General features: G+C 34.1%; 1 non-coding gene across 1 annotated transcript; it reads left to right on the top strand.

Annotated features, from left to right (window-relative positions):
- Positions 1-7756: 7756 nt before the first annotated feature.
- On the top strand, positions 7757-7828 carry TRNAE-UUC (transfer RNA glutamic acid (anticodon UUC)). The gene has a single exon. It is a non-coding gene; the product is annotated as a tRNA-Glu (tRNA).
- Positions 7829-20923: the final 13095 nt, after the last annotated feature.

The raw sequence follows: 20923 nt of genomic DNA, 5'->3' as shown, positions 1-20923 counted from the left end.
TAAAGCACAAATTGTTATCACTTATTTTAATTCGATATGTCCAGAATCTCTAAAAAGCAGAACAAACGTACTACAGGCCACCAGTATTTCTATATATTGTTAAACGCAAAACATTATGTACTGTAAAACTGGTGTACCTCTTTATAAAGGACAAGTTGCCCAGCACAACTTCTCAGATCCATTAATTTTTCTTTTGTCTAGGCACTTATGTACAGGTCACCCTGGCGAGTCTATTGTTTACGCATGCACTCGCCCTGGTTTGTGAGAACTCCAGCGTAACCTTTTTGTTCGGGCACTTATTGAGTCCCATTTGCTTAATCCTGGGTCTCTATTGTTCACCCACGAATGCAGTTAGACAGTGGATACTCTCTCTCATGTTCCCACGTTACAATATCACCAAAAACATTCAATGGTTAGTGAAGGGACGCGACGGTTAAGATTGGGCGTACCAGCAAAAATGGCTTTTTGCATGTGCAAAAAAATATATAAAAAAACATGCCGTGTAACTATTTGTGTACCTTTAAGAAGTCGCTGCAAACAAGGGTGGGAAAATTATGGTTTAACAAGTCTCCACCAATGGGAAAGGATCAGTGAGAGCGCCTTGCGTTTTTCCAAGCGCGTTGAATCCTATTTAGAGGGTTCATAGCAAAGCTTTTCAACCATCGATAAGGATCTAGATTTATAGTTTGCCTACTGCAAAGCCTACTAAATTACCCTGAGGCTTGCATATGTACATATATTACATAAAAATTTGTAATATGCATATCAATACAAGTAGAAAAAATTATTTTGTATAATTGCAAATAAATATTTTTCAAAGTCGTGTTTAACCGCAAGTCGAATGACGTTAGTGCAATTTGCGGAATACAAATCGGCGAGAAATCGATCCGATAATTCATCGATTCATAAGGGTCATTATCGTAGGGACGCCCCTTCGACGACTTCCTCGTAACGATCGCTTTTCGGCCGCCGCAAATAAACAATGTCATTTTTTTTATTTAACGATATGGTCGAACCGACCGATCTCGAATTCGCAATTCGACCACATCGACGATTAATTTCATCTTAGCGGCTCGGACTTAATTAACCGACCAAGCAAGCGACCGGCTCTTATCGAAGGAGACCTTATTATTTATGTATATGTATGCACCATGTATGAAGGTGTCTGCTACCGTGATAAGACGCGGATTGTACATATATCAAAATAGTTAAGTAGTCGACGTTGGTTTTCCAGTGTGAATTGATGTTGATTTTCGTACGGTAATATAAAACGTTGAAATCAATCAGTATCACGCGTTGCGAAAAAAATATTGACGCCAATTATAATGCACGACTTTGCTAGGTCGTTTTGAAATTGAAGATTAATGGTTCGTATCGAGTGTAACAATGGTTAATAGTCTCTATCGGAGTGTTTTGATATTTGGTATTTTCTGGTTCGAATGTTGTGATTGCAAATTGGCACAAACTTTCATTCTGCGTACGTGTCAGGCAAGCAGTATATGTATGCATGTACATATGTATTATATATTGATAGCGAAAAGTCACTTCTTATCGTGTGAGTGATTTATTGATACATGAGTCATGTTAGGAAAGGTCGTTCAGAATAAAAATATGTAATAATAATCTAGAAAATTGTACCAATTAGTTGGTAAATTTGCTAGTATACGGAGAGTGGAGGTTTTACTGTGGACTGAATGATTCAAGCTCCTTATAAGTTTGATATATTAATTCGATTTTGTTGGTGGCTTTAAATACTGTTATAAACTTACACATATTTCACTACAATCTAATATATATGTACATATGTACATATGTAATTTCGAAAGAGACTTTGTAGCTATGTGTGTAAGTTTTGATGTATGTATGTAAGTTTTAATGTAAATTTTGGTTCGTAGAATCCGTGACATTATCTAAAAAAAAATAATTTTCGATAATCGATATCGATTTCGATTCAGATTTCAATTCAGATTTCGATTCCGTTCTGGGTCTGAATTCTCTTTTCATTTCCGATTTCAGTTCAGATTCCCGATTCCAATTTCAGTTCCGATTCTCATATACATACATACATATATTCCGATTCCCAAAAAAACCACTCGTTTCTGATTGGCTGTCGTTAAATATATTTTTTTGTACTCAAATAAATTTAATAAAAATACAAATGATTGTTTACTACTATGTTCAAGGGGTTCAAATAGCCAAGTTCAAAGGGTTTGTATTACAAATAAACGAAGCCGGGTAAAACCACTAGTACTAACAAATTTTAAGTGTATTTATCCTTAGATGTATATAAATTAATCTTATCAATGGCACGACGATTTCTTTTTTCGAGATGCTTTGCTTCATTGCATGATAAATGATAAAAACTTTGATTCGGTATAGTAAAAAATGCATGTATCAAATAGACAAAAATTATTTATTTATTTACATATGTACATATAATTTTAGGCGTAGATGTAAGATGGGAATTCCCAAATCATCTTTTTTCTTTTTCTTTTCAATCAATCAATCAATCTATGTACACTCGTCATTACAGATCACTCCAATGTGACGAGTGTACTATACAGATCAAAAAACACATCGAATTATATATTCATACAAATTATTACATAATTCGAAATTATACATGACATGAAACATAATAAAGTGCATTGCAAACATCGCATACAATACGATCACCAAACATTTATACAACAATACAAATGTTTATACAACAATAATCCACAGAGACACAGATACACCCAGCGCAAAACGAAGCTTATCAGTCACAAATTTTACCGGAATGGCTCATTTTTCGCCCTATTGGGTCTCACTTTCTGGCAATTTTGTTTTTATACTTTTACAGTTGTTTTCAGCATACCTCAATGTATTGTTGCCAAAAACTTTTAAAGTCAGTTTCCCCCAGACTTTCAAGGAGTGCGTGTCTTTTTTTAGTGTTGTGAGCGATGAACGTAAAATATGAATTTTTATCGATCGCCGAGAAATCGAAAATTGTCACTTTCTGGGAGGAAAATTATTCTGTTGTGGAAATTTATCGACGAACGGGGACGTATTCTACCTACAATAACTATATTTTTTAAGAAGTATAAAAAAACAATGGACATAACACCTGTCGAAAGAGGAAAAATGGCAAAAAAACTGATTTCTCGAGACGAACGGATTTTAAAGAGAATTTCACTTCAAAATAGTTTCAAAACTGCGTCAAAAATTAGGTCTGAGTTCATTGAAGTTGGAAAAAACAGTAAGCCTTAAAACAGTTCAATATAAACTAAATGAACTTGGTCTATTTTAACGGGCCGTGCAAAAAAAAAACCCTCCTCACGAAGAAAATGAAGGATACTCGTCTTTGGTGGGCCAAAGAGAAGAAAAATTGGACAGTTCAAGATTGGGAGACGATTACTTTTTCAGATGAATCCAAATTCAACCTGATTGGATCAGATGGGATGGCGCTAGTACGACGAAAATCAGGCGACCGCTATAAAGAATCGTGCTAAGCGCTGACTGTTTAACATTCGCCATGGTATGGTATTGGGGGCCATCACACGGTATAGTGTTCGGTCAATCATTAAACTAGATGGGATAGTCAACTCACAGGAGTATAAAAAAATCATCGACAAAAGCGTTATTCCTACATTATAAGGCTTACCATAAATGGTTAAGGATCTTGTCTTTCACAATGATTCAGCACCGGCGCATCGTTCAAAATTTTAGAGTATTCAAATTGTTTTCACAATTATTTTAATTATTTTTAATGCATTGGTATATCACCATTTAGTTTTTTTTTAAATATCGATCAAGATAAAGATAGTTTAGGTTCCATTGAAATATTTGAAACAAAATAGGCAAAAAAATTAGAGATAAGAAACCAAAAACGATAAAATAATTAAAATACATTATTCATGATGTATGCTACATTGAAATTAGTGATGAATTATTAAAAAAATAATATGAATCACTACTTAAACGAATAAAACTATTTATTAAAAACAAAAGGGGGGGGGGTCCCATTATATATTAAAATAAAAAAATATTTTTATTTGTATTCCCTACTATTATTTGAAGTCCCCTTGATATGTTGAAAAGCTTGAAAAAGAAAAAAAAATCCGTTTTTATCGATTTTTTGATTTATGAAATCTACTCCAGGTATAAAAAAAATGATCATTTTTACTCCAAATTTACAATGATTCCCCTCATAATGTTATCTATTGACGAAATCGCTTTTTTTTTGCTGCATATTGATGAAGAGGAGTTGTAGAAAATAATACGAAAACTGTTATTTTAAATTCCTTTCCTAGTCTTTAAAAACATATCGTTATTTGCATGTGATGCAACTGATAAGCTTCGTTTTGCGCTGGGTTATGTACATATATGAAGAGAAACCCGGCAAACCTTGAGATACATATAACATAATAACTGAGAGATTTTGCGTGAGAAATGGGGAGGGAAAGCCAATTTTGCAGGAATCGTTTCAATGAAAATCAGAAAAAATTGACAAATTCTGATAGGAAACGACTGACCTGGTCACAAACCAAGGTCTGGCCACCAGCAACCAATGTGACTCGAACTCGTAACCATGCTGCTGGTTAAATTATGAAAATGATAAAAACTTAATGATAAAAACAGATACCTGTATGTATTACGAACAATTACTCGATTCTGGCCAGGATTTGAGCCCTCAATCTCTCTACTGATAGACAATAGCTGAACCAGTGAGCTACGCTGTAGTTTAATAAATATAAAAAATGCATTTCGACCGAAAAATCGTATCTTTATATATTGAATGTTTATTCTAAATGTACAACTTATCTTAGTGGTTAGCGTGTAATGCTTTCAACTGAGAGGTCGTGGGTTCAATCCCTGGCCCGGTATTGCTGGCTAGACCTTGGATACATTTGACTCCAAGTCGATCGTTTCATACCAGAATTTATTAAATTTATTGTTGAATCGGTTCCATCAAACTGGCAACCTTCTCCCATTGTCCCTTCATCCCGGCACGCTGCCGTTTGTGTCGCAGACGCATAGTGCGGTCAGACCTTAAAGAACAATAAGCTACATCTACCACACTGTGCGTCTTTTACTCCGATCTCGGAAACTGAAGTTTATTGTTGGATATGAAATTAATTAACTTCCGGGTGAAAAGTTCGGAATCATTCGACCTATAGATTTATTTCTTAATTAATTATTCTTCCTATTATTATTATTATTATTATTATAGAGTAAACAGTTTGAACAGATTTCATCGTAGCTATGGATTTCATTCGATCTGAAACACTGATCTAATATGAAATCGATACTATTAAGTCAAACAACTCTTTCCATACAGTGAAAGTTTGCATTGCTTATCAGAATCGCAACGATTTCATGCGTGATCCCGATCTCATTGCTCATTTATCGATTTGACCTTTGGTAGACACTTGTGTACGAGCAGCGAGTACAATAACTTAAAAAAAGTGAACAGTGAAATCGCCTCTATAACGAGATAATAATATAAAGCCGGTCATATTCGACTTATTCAATTATCTCGAGCGATCATTACGAGATCGCCGACCGATCGAGAGTGAAAATCGTTTCGAATTCCAATCAATTCACCGCACCGAAAACATGACAAGCACGAAACAAGCAACGACCTCCTCAACAAAACTTATATGTACGTATGTATACATATATTATATGTATATCGAACAATATTCGATACGAGGTCAATCATCCAGCATTGGTAAAAAGGCAACCGACCGCTGTGCCCGGTTGAGACAATGTGCCGGTCGGTGCTTTCTTCTTTAGTACTGTGGTACCTTCTTTAGTACTTTGGCAAAGTTGTTGGCAGGCGGAGATCGCAACACTACCGAACTGCCTCAGCAGCCTTTGTTTCCAATCCAACAAACTGATAACCGGCTGAATTTTAACATGTCGTCCAGTTTATAAAAATCCTCCGGTTGTGTGGCTCTCTTCTTGTACGGCTGCCGGAGTGCGAGGTGTGGTCGAAAAATACGGTCGATGTAAAGACTCGAAGAAAGGATATTTGACAAATTAAAAAATACTACTGTAGTAAAGCTTTGGGTCTAGTTTATGGGGTAGAAATATTTTATATATGTACTATAGTCGAACCAATCTAGACATGTAAAATGTGCATGCCCGACCTGCGATGGGCAATCACATTTCGTTTCAGTTTTGCATTGCATTTTAGTCAAAAAATACAACATTGTTCGTGCGAATAGCGGTCGGTAGAATTTTATTTTTAGTAAGTTTTGAGTTCGTGTTTTGAAATATTTACATAAATAAAATTTTAATATAAAATACGTAAGTTGTTGATATTATTACTGTATTTATGGAATACGAATGCATTTGATATTAATGGAAATTTATATTTTTAAGCGATAAAAGTAATTGTCATCGTCATGTTATGGACGGCAAAAATTGCCTTTTACCTTGCATTGAATTATATTGTAATAATATTATACATATAGTATTATTATATAAAATTGTAATTCTATATAATAATAATATTATATCGTATAATTGTAAAGAATTATATTGTAATAATATTATTATGCAGTAATAATATTATATTATATAAAAAAAAAATAATAAAAATAAAGAAATTATTTTACGTCTTCACAATGTTAAAACATATTGCACGAATGCGACAGCATATTTGTCTAACGCTATATCCGATCCTATATAGTCTCAATAACTTGGTTGATTCTTATATACCTACATACATATGTACATATGTATTGGATAATTGCATAAGTTAATCATCTAATATATGTATGTACATGTACAGTCTGGAAGGAAAAAATCGACTTCGTGGAAAACTTACATCATATGAAAGAAAAGCTAAATACAAAACGAATTTAAACCATGTCCTGTGCTTCTGTCCGTTTAATATGACACTGCGTCAAAATATGACAGTTTGGCCTGCTTATACATATGTAAATACATATATCATACAATTCATATATTTTTTCGGCATTTTTGTGTTTACAATATATTATAGATATATACCCTGTGAAGCTTTCAACAACAACAAAAAAATGATGAAAGCACAAACAAAATTACGATTTTGGAAAAAATATATTTCCGCCATACGAATAGCCATGGATGCATTCTTACGAGGTGCGAAGAGACACCTCTGTGAGGAACACTACATATGTATATGTAAGTTAATTATAAATTTTAGAGTTAAGTAATTAAGATGTATTTTAAATTAGCTTGATAGCTTAGATAATATATAAATAAATAAATACTGTATGTTTCTGTTTTTAATACATAAATAAATATAAAAAGGGAAGTGGAAAAAAAACACTTTTTCAAAATTTTTGTCAAGATAAATCAGCCGGTTAGACACACTGGACATAGTTTAAAATCGATAAAAAAATATTTAACGTTCTATTGATATATACAATACAAATTTTCCATTAGAGTCATCGTGGCAATTCAAAATTCACATTTTTCGCTCCGGTCAACATATGTAATGTACAGTTCACTAGCAAAAATTCTTAAAATACATGCATATTTTTCATTTACGATATTGATACTAATATTTTTAATTTTCTGTGAATTTTAATAGATAGTATTAATGAACCATTTTATTATATGTCATACTAACTGGCGTTGTCCAACAAAGCCGGGCATTTCCGGGTTCACGGTGGCGAATTGGGGTTATCTATAAATGTCGCTGTGTCATAATTTGAAAATAAAATAAATAAATTAATATAACATAAACACACGTTGATTAATACAAGCCCATTCACACATATCCCGTATGGTCTAGTGGCTAGGATACCTGGCTTTCACCCAGGAGGCTCGGGTTCGATTCCCGGTACGGGAAAATCTTTTTTTATCCCATTATTTATTTAAATATAATATATTTTACAATAAAGACAGTTGAAATATTTTTTGCTTCGATATAATTAATTACAATGATTAAAATACGAATAAATTAGATATATATTTTTGAAGAAGATTTCTTTTAATGAAATGTTATCACTAATCATAAAGTGAATTATTGTACTACTATTGTACATATGTACATAAATCTCTGCGTCTATGACGCTTTTATCAACCATATTCAACAGCTTGATATACTACAGACCTTGGCTATCTTAAATATACATATGTAGTTACAGTCGCTTTATTTTTAGTTTATACATATATGTATGTGCAGATACGAAGTGTTGTATATGTGTATCTATTCTAGTAAATACCGATTCGGACGGGTGTGACAGGTGCCAAAAATTGTATAGCAGATTTTAACTAGTGTAACTACCGAATTACATTCCAACTGGTCAAAATCTAAGATATAATTTCGAAAGAGATTTTGTATGTATGTATGTATGTAAGTTGTGGTTCGTAAAATCCGTGACGTTAAATTTAATAAAAAAAAAACAAATGAATATTGAAATAAATTTAAATTTAATAAAATGTTTACCATTAGATTTGCAATGTTTAAGCGGTTTATCTTACAAATTCCGAGCGAAGCCGGGTAAAAACACTAGTATATTATAACTGAAAATACCAGGTTAGACGTAAGGTTTTCGTGAAAACGTCACTCGACTAGTAAATTGAGTTGAAAAGTCACATTTTTGTTTTGAACACATTCTTAGAGCTATCGAAATAAGATACTCGTTACCTTTATTCGTAATACCTAGCAAATATTAACGCATTATTGAATTCTAAATCATTTGTAAAATCGTCAGATCTGTCAAAGCTCAACTATTATATATCAACTAGCGCACATTGTTGAAAGTGTAATTGCGCTTCTAGAGATATAATTTACTAGTTGAATTGTATCGAATATGAATGACCTAAAACGCAAGTTAGTATATGTATATTACAACTGAAAATACCCTTCGACTGTAACATACATATATGTACATACATACCAATCTTAATGTCCTTAACTTATACAAGTGCAATACTATTTACCAGTCGTTTAGCGATTAATTTCATGGTACGAGTCACAAATATTTACATTGGCACAGTTTTATAAATTCAATACTACTACTTTTGGATAATTATTGCGTAACATTTTATTTTATAACATAAACCGCTTAAACATGACTAATCTAATAGTAAACATTTTATTAAATTTATTTGAATAGTTTTATTTTATATAAATTTATTTGAATACTCATTTGTTTTTTTTTTATTAAATTGACTGTCACGAACAAACAAACATACATACTAAGTGTCTTTCGAAATTATATTTATACCAAAATCTGGCGCCTGAGCCAGGGCCTTCGTACCTTCGCCCCCGGGGACTTCGAATCCTTTGAATAAAAAAAATCGAATCGGCGCCTATGAATCGAAAAAAAAAAATCGAATATGTTGTCTACGAACCAACGAACGAAGGTTACATACATACATATGTATATGCAAAGTCTCTGTCGAAATTATATATGTATTAGATCGGTCTCCGTGACGAGCCAGAATGTTAAATTATAGAAAATGCAAATATCGGAAGGCAAAGATCGAAAATCAAAAAAAAGGGTGCATGGTAAACGGTACATACTCACTTAATTTGCGCGAGCAGGATACAACAGGAACAAGAGGAATAGGCTTTTCCTCCCGTATTAATGTGCGCGCGCAGAATACGGGAGGAAAAGCCTGTTCCTCTTGTTCCTGTTGTACCCTGCTCGCGCAAATTAAGTGAGTATGTACGTGAGTATGTATCGTTTACCATGCATCCTTTTTTGTTGATCTTTCGACTTAAGATCTTTCGATTTTCGATCTTTGCCTTCCGATATTTGTGTTTTCTGTAATTTATTAGATTAGATACGTTACTCATTACCTTTATTCGTAATACCTAGCAAATATTAACACATTATTGAATTCTAAATAACTTGTAAAGTCATCAGACTTGTCAGAGCTGGACTGTTATACATATGTATTACAATTGGCGCACATCGTTGAAAGTGTAATTGCACTTCTAGCGATATAATTTACCAGTTGAATTATATTCGCATATGAATGACCTAAAACGCCAATTGGAATATACATACTACAACTGAAAATACACTTCGACTGTAATATGTGAATTAACGGAATAAAATTTCGAAAGATAGTATTGTTATTATTAGACTGCGGATAGAGACCGTGCTTTTTCCAGGAATCGGGGCGGTTTGGCTCTATTTACAAAGCTAGAGTACAAAAAAAAGGTTGGGCGAACCTTTTACAACAATTGAACAATAAACGGCGCGCTGTGGATCCGGCCACTAGTTATTATGATGAATTTGATGAATCGTTAACCAAATTTTTCAATCACACCTGATTTTGAATGTTTTTCTGTGTAAGGAATGTATAAATTAGAGCTTGTCTATTATCGAATTTGATGATTGTCGGTTTGAGAGATTGGGGTTGTTCTTAGTGGTGATTGTTGGTTTTTTGGTGTTGCAGAAGTGTGTGTAGGGAGGGTCGCGGCCCGGTAGCGTGCCGTCCATTGTATGCTAATGCGGGCCCGCATTCCGCACCACTGCAGCCGCCGAAACCTTACCATTACCACAACAACCTGCCGTGCTTTTTCAACACACTTAAATCGCTTCTGCATTTTTACTATCTGTCTATATGTAGATTGTTTATTATAAATAGATTTTTTGTATTGTGTGGAAATTGGACAATTTTTTCACATTGTGTTTTCGTTTTGATTGAATGATTCATGAATGTGAACATTGAGATGAAATTTACTCGAATAATCATACTAGAGATGTTTATAATGCTAATTGATTACTGATATCTCATCTGAGTGTAGTATTCGTAGGTATAATGAGGAGAGACAGAGATAATGCATAATATTTATTTATTTTTTACAATTTCGCCATAGTGACATCACAGATTAGCTCCAGGTCCTCACTATGGTTAATTTATTACAAGACATTGAAAACTCATAATTAACAAGACATCTAAATAAATAATTATTACATACATACACATGTGAATCGAAACAATGCCTGACATCTATGGTCAGATTAATAACAATACGATTAATTTTCACTTTTTCATGTAACAATACGAATTTTTACATTCCATAAATAACCATAGAGACATATATGGTGAGAAATCTGGCGAAACCTGAGATATGTATAACGACAACTCAAGGTTTGCAACAATTTTACAGGAACCGTTTCAATGAAAATCATAAAAATTGGCAAATTCTGATAAGAAACGATCGATCTCGACAAACCAAGGTCTGGCCAACAACGAGACTCTTAGTGGGAATCGAACCCGTGACATCAAGCACGAAAGAATTCAATACTCACCACTAGACCACGCTGCTGGTTAATATATACATAGTAGAACGTTAAAAGTTAAAATAAAAAGTTCAAATAGTATTTGATTATTAAATTATAAATCATACACTAGTTGTTTACAATTAGTGAATGTTAGTTTTTACATAAAACAACACATTATTATTACTGTTTGACCGTGAATTAAATTGTAAGATTTTATCTATTATCATTTATATCAATATATTTTATTTATGTCTAGCTAGAATTTTAATTGCATATATTATCCATATATGGAAACAGTCATATAGATCGTCACACCCGTATAATGCATATAAATTTGTGAAATTTTATAATATTTTATAGGCGGAAAATAGCTATAAAACGTGCCACATTAATGCAAATCGTATCCGAATTTTATTTTAATTTCATTGGATGCGTATTACCTATTATAAGTATTTGTATTTAGTTTACATGGAATTCTTCATGATTATTAGAATATGTGCAGAATTTTCTTTACACTGTGTGGGCAAAGTCGAGTCTAATTAGACTATAGTAAACATTCATTTATTGAATTTAATCTGCCGTGTAAGTGCATATAATTTCATTGAACTGTAACCGCATTTCAACGTTAAAATATCCGATGAATGTTTACAGCTTATGCTTCGTTATTCTTCATGGTAATTTGAGACTTCTTAGTTGAATCTACCATATGCTTGTCAACGTTTTCAATATTTGTTTGTATTATATATTCATAAATCGTTCACCACAGATAAGAAATTCGACAAGTTTTCAAATAATCTCCAACTGGACATTGTTCGTCTTGATTACAAATATTTACTGTCCGGATAAAATGGCGTGAAAGTAATCGGATAACACGAAAAAGCGAATGCCTGGTTCGTCGGTGCGCATTTTAGGCCTTAGGGGAAGTATCGTCGGAATGACAATACACGCGCTGAATACCTACGCAGCCTCCTCTCCTCGGAAAATCTCAACAATTCTGTATCGGTTACACACATTTAACGTAGAATTTTAATGATCAAAAGTGCACACGTAAATATTTTTACCATTTCGATCCAATTATGCGGTTGGCTTCTTTATTTTCGGTCGCGTTCAATAAAAATCTAGAGGTGCCGCCGGATCGAATTTTTCAAATCGCCAATTAAAATATTTCATTTTCTCTTATGTATATATTATCGCAGTGTACCTACATTAGTATATGCGAATAATAAAAGTGTTATAAAACGACAATGTCGCCGTGATGAAATAACAATAAATTGGACAGTAAGTGAGGATCGGTAATGCTGGCCCACGCGATTTATATTTTTTAAACCTACACACTCGCATTCCTATATAACGCTACCATATTATCGTTTCTTATTCAGATATGTATTTTAAAATGTTGAAATTTTCTAATAAATTTCGTGCGCGATTGATATTTTATTGGACGTTGACTTTTATTGAGTCGATCGTTCGCTTCGAAGGGAACCAAGCCCGTCTTTGAACATGTTGATATTTGTAATGCCGAAATTGCTTATTTTTTTATAATTAATATGGATAGAACTTTTGTTGATTTCCTTATTTCAATTTTATGAATATTTTAAAGCAATTCCTTTCTATTATACTTACAAGGCTTTCGATTGCTCCTCTTCATATAACTACTTCTGGTTACCATTGCTGTAGACAAAGTAATCATGACAAATTATATAGAAAATTCTTAAATTATACAAATTATATAGTAAATTCTTCTAAGATGTTTCGCTTTTTAGAAGATTTTTACTAGCTTCACTCTGCTAGTTGAGTAACATTTCTCCCCGTCAAAAAAATTTGTTCTGATTTTGAACCATTTCTACTCTTCGGGTCTTTTAGAGATTTTACCGACATACGGAGGTTACCTAACATTGAAGTAAACTTATGTCTCTAGAGGATTTTAATCATTAACGAACCCATCAAAATTTACTTCGTAATATTGTGGCAGATCAGAGCGATGACATCTAGCTATCCATGCGTGCGCAGCTTTCTACCACCCCTTTGCAACTCATTTAAGCAGAAGTAAAACTACTTTTTTCACTCTCATATAAACTTAATATTACAAGCTTTTATACAATACATACTTTCTCGTAATCCTTTTTTAACTCCTTGAATTTTCCGCACCTTGAATTTATTTAAAAATGAATGGTAAAAGGCTGTCTTTTCTGAAATTTAATTTTGACTTCGCTATCTATTTTCATATATTTATTTATTTATTTATTTATTTATTTAAAGTTTGGACCGTTGTAGCATTACAGGAATTCCTAATGCGCCACAATGGTCAAAAATATAACAGAAAAGACAAGAAACAAAATAATAAATTAGACATAACAAAAACAAAACATATATATACACAAACAACTAAAAATAATTATTATTATTATTATATATCGTTTATCGTCTTGAATTCATTCTATGTTTACAAGGTTTTTGTATTTCGTAATATATATATAAAAAACCTATATAACTAATCATGTTTTACTTCAATTTACCTACTTAATATTGAATGTACATGCACTTCTTCTATAACTTGTTTGTAGAAGCTTCAGCTTTTTCCTTAATAGAGTGTATGGTTTTGTTTGGTTTTTAATTTATCTATGAAAATTGTCTACTATTTATCATATTTATTACAAAAAATTATATTTAATACAAAAAATAGACTCAAGATTATTTCAGCGCTAAAATCATTCACACATACATACATATGTATGATATATAGTTTCATACAAATGAATAATTATGGAACGTAGAGATTAGGTGAGTGATGCCCGTCAACCACTGGTTTACTAACGCTGATCACCTCATTTCGAATTCGCGGCAAAAAGTCCTCAGCATATAAAAGTCCCGTATACATATATCAACCAATGAGGTCTCACGACCCATCGACCAATGATCTCTCTATACGCAGTACCCAATGTGTATAAATATCCGGAGGTTCTGATCCGAGCTTCATTCATAACTGGGAGGCTGATGGATCAAGAGCAATAAGCTATCTCTACTACTCGGATCTCGGAAACTACGCTACAATAATAATATTTTGCTAAAATAGTAGCATAAATTTATCAGTGCATAGTGAAAAGCTGAATATGATGATGATTAGCATTGATCTTATAGAGAAATACGGCATATTTGACGAAGAAAACGATATGATGAAATGAATTCGTAAGTGTCGCCACTCTTTGAAGTATAGCATTTATTTAATTGTCTGAAGCGTCTGAAAACTCGCAAGTTTGGTGCAAAACCGTCAAGTTCGCCACCGAAATGTGAGAGGGGGTATTAGCCGGTTAATTTTATGTCATGTTGCCGGTTGTTCGGCACAGTTGGATTTTATCTTTTCAATGGTAACACTATTTGGCTGGTGGAAAGGCCTCCTCGTTCACTTCAGTCCATGAATTTACAGGGGCTGCACGCGGCACTCGTTGACAAGCCATACAGACTTCGCCAGATCTACGTACACATGTGTATATGTATCGTGTGTATATGTTTGTGTATGCTATGTATTTAGTTCCTTTTATTTTTCGTCCTGATTTGTGTGTTCGTTTTATTGTTGTTTCTGAGCATTGTTAACATGCTGGCGACAAGATCCTGCGCTACGCGAGCCCCGTGATGTTTGACACGAGAAGAATTTGCTGAACGCATTGTTAACCTGAATATATTTATATGCGACACGATATAAGCAAAAAATATGTATGTATACTTATTGAATCGAATTCGCTATTCTTCGATATTTATCAAACGAGACCGTTTGTTGTGGGGAATATTTGTGATATGTGAGTGAAACGAACGTTCGAACGTGTGATGGAATTGGTCATAAATAATGCATCGATTGTTTGTTTTATTTTTTAGGTTCGTCGAGTGGATTTTGAATTAGAACAATTCAAATCGACGCTTGGAATCCATTGTGCGGGAAAACACGTTCGAATGGTGTCAAAGAATGAGGTGAGGTTGAAATGCAAAGATACCTCTCGATGGTAGTCAGGTGTTAACAAGTCTCGCCGTGTCCTCGACTCGATGCTGGGACAGCTAACAAACCTTCTGGGCACCCAACACCCAGCAGCCAGGTGTGAAAACGTGCCAAGTTAACCCTAGATAAGCTTCTTTAAATGTGTGAAAAATTTATTTGAATATTGAGGAACTATGCATGGTTTTTGATGAATTTTACTTAATCGATGTAAGGGTGTATCTATATAATAAGATTTGATGTACAAAGAGGCCAATTATGTAGAAAGTACCATTTAATAAAATGTATACATGCATAAATGAGCTATAATAGTTAATCGCTCATTTACATATGACGTGCAAGTTTACTGTTCCTTTTTATACGTAATGAGCTTTTGCAAGATATCAAGTTTAACAAATATGTATGTATGCAGATATTTATAATGATATTTTCAAACTTTGGTTTAGTATTTACATTTGAGAATGATACTGTATAGAATGATTTCAGACATTTCAATCGATGATGAAATTTTGCTCTAAAGTGTTGTTATTGACTAAATTTGTAAATTTATATGTATTATGATCTTTAAATCGAAAATCAGTGTACCAAAACCATCCAGCTATTAATTAACGTACTCATATAATACTTGCATGCCTATAATATGATGCGTCTATTTACTAAATAGTATACTAAATTTAACATTTTTAATATCCCTACTTGTACATAAACTTAGTTTTATCTCTTATTTTATTACTGTTATCTTGGACAAGGCTAGTGTATATAGTGGATAGGGTAAAGAGATTGAAATGGCAATGGTCGAGCCACGTATCTAGAAGATTGGACGAAAGAAGTGCTAGAATGGTACCCGAGAGAATGTAGAAGGGTAAAAGGAAGACCGCAGGGAATATGGATAGACGAAATTAGGGAAATGTGTGGGATGAGATGGATGAGAGTTGCGTAAAACCGAAACTAGTGGAAACGTGTTGTAGAGTCCCTCATCCAGCAGTAGATGGTGAGTGGCTGTAGATGATGATGATAATGATTGTTATCTTGAATTTTTTTTTCGTTTAATTTCAAGTCAAATCCCAAAGGTCTATCGGCTTTACCATCTCTCCCAAGTATATTAAATAAATAATTAAACAAGTGATATTAATTTTAGATTCACGCATGTAGGTATTGTTGATAATTTTAAACCACGTTAGGTTTACATACATACATACATAAGTGAATTTGACCATTAGAGCAAAAACACACTGAGTGGTATGGGACGTCACGTCCTTGGCTTGTAAACAATAGAAGTTCCCCTAACCAAATTCAGGTGTAGTTACGCGTGCAGAATTTATATGTTTGGGAGGTCACACGTGTATGCATATCCATATGCAAACGACAAGTTTCTTCTACATTTCTTCAAATATGGAATTCACCGTTATCAATCACTGCCAAGCAAGGATAAATACAAAGATAAAATATCACCGAAAACACTCCAGGGGTGATTTTTGGGACTCTGTACCATATATGTATATGGGCTAGGGGTGCTGCGTTTTATTCGCATGTTTAAAAGTATCTAAAAAACACATACCACTCAATGTGTTTTCGCCCTTAAAGGCGTACGTACGTATGTACATACATGCATACGTCAATGCAGAGAAACCACATGAAAAGGCAATAACCAGATTTTCAATATAATATTTATACGAATCAGTTAAAGATAGGTTTATTAAGATTATTCAAACAATCTTCTAATTGCAAAACATATAAATGTATAATAAATAAATATGTAAGTTGTACGGTACTTGCTATTAAAAGCATCATTATGTGAATCTTTCACAATTATACACGTATATGCACATACATATTGAATGAATACAGTCAAATCGGGTTAATTCAACGGTATTAAAGTTGTCAACGTCAATATCGAGACAGAGACAATCGAGAGTATAGATATTTGTAATCGTTTCGAACGTTGATTTACAATTTCGAAAGAGCCGATCGCTAATTGTCACGTCGTTTAACGCGTCCAATTAACAAAGCTCCACGTCAATTACGCACACTCAACAAAAAGGGAGCTTTCACAATCGACATAATCAATCTCAAGGTCCATCGCTTTCGATCACATCTTAATCGTCTTTATGCACGTCGGTAAAATCAGATCGTTAAAAGTCGAAAATAAATACCCGACTCCGATCCGTTGCATCGAAAGTAACCATCGAGATATGTTTAATTTGTACTTCTGCAATCGGTACGTGTATGTACTTGCTGGGTGTGTCAAAAAAATGCAATGAATGTAGGTATTGATTGAATTTGAGTTAGTCATCATCAAATTAGTACCCTTGGTTAGGTCAATGCCCATTTTTGCGGTTTTAATCTGCTTTGAGAATCGTCTTTTATTAACGCTTTTTATAAGTCGGTGTGAACATACATACATATAATAGTCCAAAATCATTTTGAATTCGGTTTTTTTATGTTACTTTAATTCTATTATAGTATTGGAAGTTTCCCGTATGGTGGGTGCGGCTACACATTAAAATAGTTGATATTTAATAAAATTAGAAAGACCAGAAATTCTTTCAAACCATTTGCATATGTATATAACATCACAGCGGTACTTTTGAAAGAAGCCAAACTGACTGATTAGTCATCAGAATGCTTCTTTTTCTGCTTAAAGGTCTAAAGTTCAAATCCAAATTGAAGCTGAAATTTATTTTTTGATTTTCCACTAGTAGTTTTATGTTCGTACGAAACTGTTGAAGTGTTTCGCAAAATCTGACCCAAATCAGTTAATTGCCAAATTTAAGTGTAAAGTAGAAGTAATAAATAATTAATAAATTACAATTAATTCACACTTTTTAAATCTTATTTTAAGTGTTCAGTATCTCTTATTACATGTACAACATTACGAGGTCTGCAAAGTCGAGAGCAGCCGTACCGATTTTAATAAGGTTTTAAAATGTTTTATAACCGACTTATGAACGATGCACAAAAAGATACATCATTAAAGAGTTTTATATATAAATATGTTTTTTAGTGATGATGTAATGAAATTTCAATGATAAATGCGTCATATGGCATATTTAACTTTTTTTTATACGGCAATGTATATTTTTTCCATAATTTTCAACTTATGACTTCCAGATTTGATACAATTTCTCATACATAGTACCCTAACTTCGACGTAGACGAGTTTTGAAAGTTTTTTTTTCAAAACTCTCATACACCCGAGCAACAACAGAGCAGGCGAATGTAGAAATATACTCCAAAATAGTATGTACATATTTACTTATTATATATCATCATCATCATCTACAGCCATTCGCCATCCACTGCTAGATGAAGGTCTCTCCAATACTCTTCCACTCCTTTCCTAATTTCGTCTACGCATCTTCCCTGCGGTCTTCCTCTTACCTTTTTGCATTCTCTCGGGTACCATTCTAGCATTTCTTTTGTCCACCTTTCCCCCATTCTTCTAGCTACGTGTCCCGCCCATTGCCATTTCAATCTCTTCACTCTATGCACTATATCCACAATCATAGTCTACTTCTCACCCATGAATTCTGTTTCCTGTATTTCCTCGTTATATCAAGCATACAACGTTCCATACTTCTTTGAGTGCATTGTGTAGTCCAATAAAGTATCTGTTTTGCGCAACTCCCATCCATCTCACCCCACACATCTTCATAATTTCGTCTACCCATCTTCCATGTGGCCTTCTTTTTACCCTTTTGCACTTTCTCGGGTACCATTCTAGCATTTCTTTCGTCCACCTTTTGTTCATTCTTCTAGCCACGTGGTCCGCCCATTTCCATTCAAATCTCTTCACTTTATCCACTATATCTACTATCCTTGTCATACTTCTCACCCACGTAGTTCGGTTCCTGTATTTCCTCGTTATACCAAGCATACAGCGTTCCATACTCCTTTGAGTGCATTGGACTTTATCCAAAGTCCAAGTTTCACATCCATACGTCATCACTGGCAAAATGGTAAACGGACTACTAGTCATATGTTAACCAGTCACAGGACAATCGGTCGCTCTAGATCGGTCACCCGTCACACTAAAACTGGTCACACCCTAAAATCGGTCAATCAGTTTTCTCGTGACCGATTTTAGGGTGTGACCAGTTTTAGTGTGACGGGTGATCACGTGTGACCGATCTAGAACGACCGGTTGTCCTGTGACCGGTTCACATTTGACTAGTAATCACCGAACCGGCAAAATACATTGATCAAAGATCTTTTTCTTCAGACAAAGTGGCATTTTTGATTTAAAAACCGCATTCATTCGTCCAAATGCACTCTATCCTAATTTCAAACGTCTCTTTATTTATTCTTCTGTTTATATAAATAAATGTACATAAATATAATAGCAAATAGCCCGCCACGCGTCTCTTGATTACAATCTTGATTATAAATGGATCAAATAAAAATTCATCAGTATAATACACATAGCAGTAGTTGAAATGAGATCTAATCATCGTCCAACCGTTAAATCGCGCTTGCATTCACCGCATTTTTTGCCCACACCTCTCGTCGCAGTTTACGCCGACGCCGAGGCAGTTAGTCACTTGAGGGTTAACTACGGGTAGTATCGCAGGTGTAAATTCGCTACCTTGTTAAAAGGCATCGTCGAGCTTTCAAACGCGTACACACACGGTTGATGCCGCCCGGATAAGAAGCGAGACCGTTTTGTTTGCCGTATCGGTCAGATGTTAGATTAGTGACGTTCTTTATTGACGTTTCGCCATTGTCGACGTCGGCGCGAATAAATTCGCGCAATTTAAGCCGATTCGAACGGCGATCGCGGTTACATATTGCGTACATTGTCGTCAATCGGAAGCGGGCCGTGCAGATCCCCGCGTGGGATGCTGGAGTGGCCGCGCCCAAAATGTGTGGCGGAACAATGGTTTCGAGTCTCGTATCGAAATAATGATTGTCATTGCCGGTGTCCGCTGGTGAATGGCATTGTCATTAAAATCACTTGTCTCGTTAGTCGGCAACAGGTGGAAGTCGTTACCGGTACGGTACACCTTTGCTGACAGTTTGAGGGATTTTAATTGTGGCACTTGCCATGCTAATGGCATCCGAAATGTATTTAGTTACAATTGAACTCGGCAGATATCATGAAAATCAACAGAAGTTATGAATTAAATCAATTTCCTACTTTAAGTGTAAAATTTCCTTGTGCATGAATTGGATTTAACGTTGCACCCCCACTCCTATGCGTCGTTGAACTACACACATACATATGTAGAATGGGATGCTGAAAAGAATTCCACGGTTTATCTTCTTGAGAATTGTCTCAAAAATCTAACCTGTTTCTTATATTGTGTGTACGTAGATTTCATTTCTGCCGTGTGTATTTTTAATCGGTATATTATACTCGTATATTCATATTGAATCGGTGTTTAGACGAAAATCTTTGTATAAGCAAAAATGCACTTATACTAATTATAATATTCATTTTCAATTCATACAAACTTTTTATATACATACATACTTTGATATATTTTTTAGCGAATCGAGAAATTTTTGATAGTACGATAGTATTTATATTATACATACATATGTGTGTTATCGGTCTCCGTGACGAGACAGAATGTTTAATGACAGAAAACGCAAATATCGGAAGGCAAAGATCGAAAATCGAAAGATCGAAAATCGAAAGTCGCAAGATTAAAAAAAAATGATGCATGGTAATCGGTACATACTCACTTAATTTGCGCGAGCAGGATAC

Source organism: Arctopsyche grandis, chromosome 10 (genome assembly GCF_051622035.1).
Source record: "Arctopsyche grandis isolate Sample6627 chromosome 10, ASM5162203v2, whole genome shotgun sequence".
Lineage (NCBI taxonomy): Eukaryota > Metazoa > Arthropoda > Insecta > Trichoptera > Hydropsychidae > Arctopsyche > Arctopsyche grandis.
Note: the sequence above shows the minus strand (reverse complement) of the source record. Positions and strands in the feature narration are given on the sequence as shown.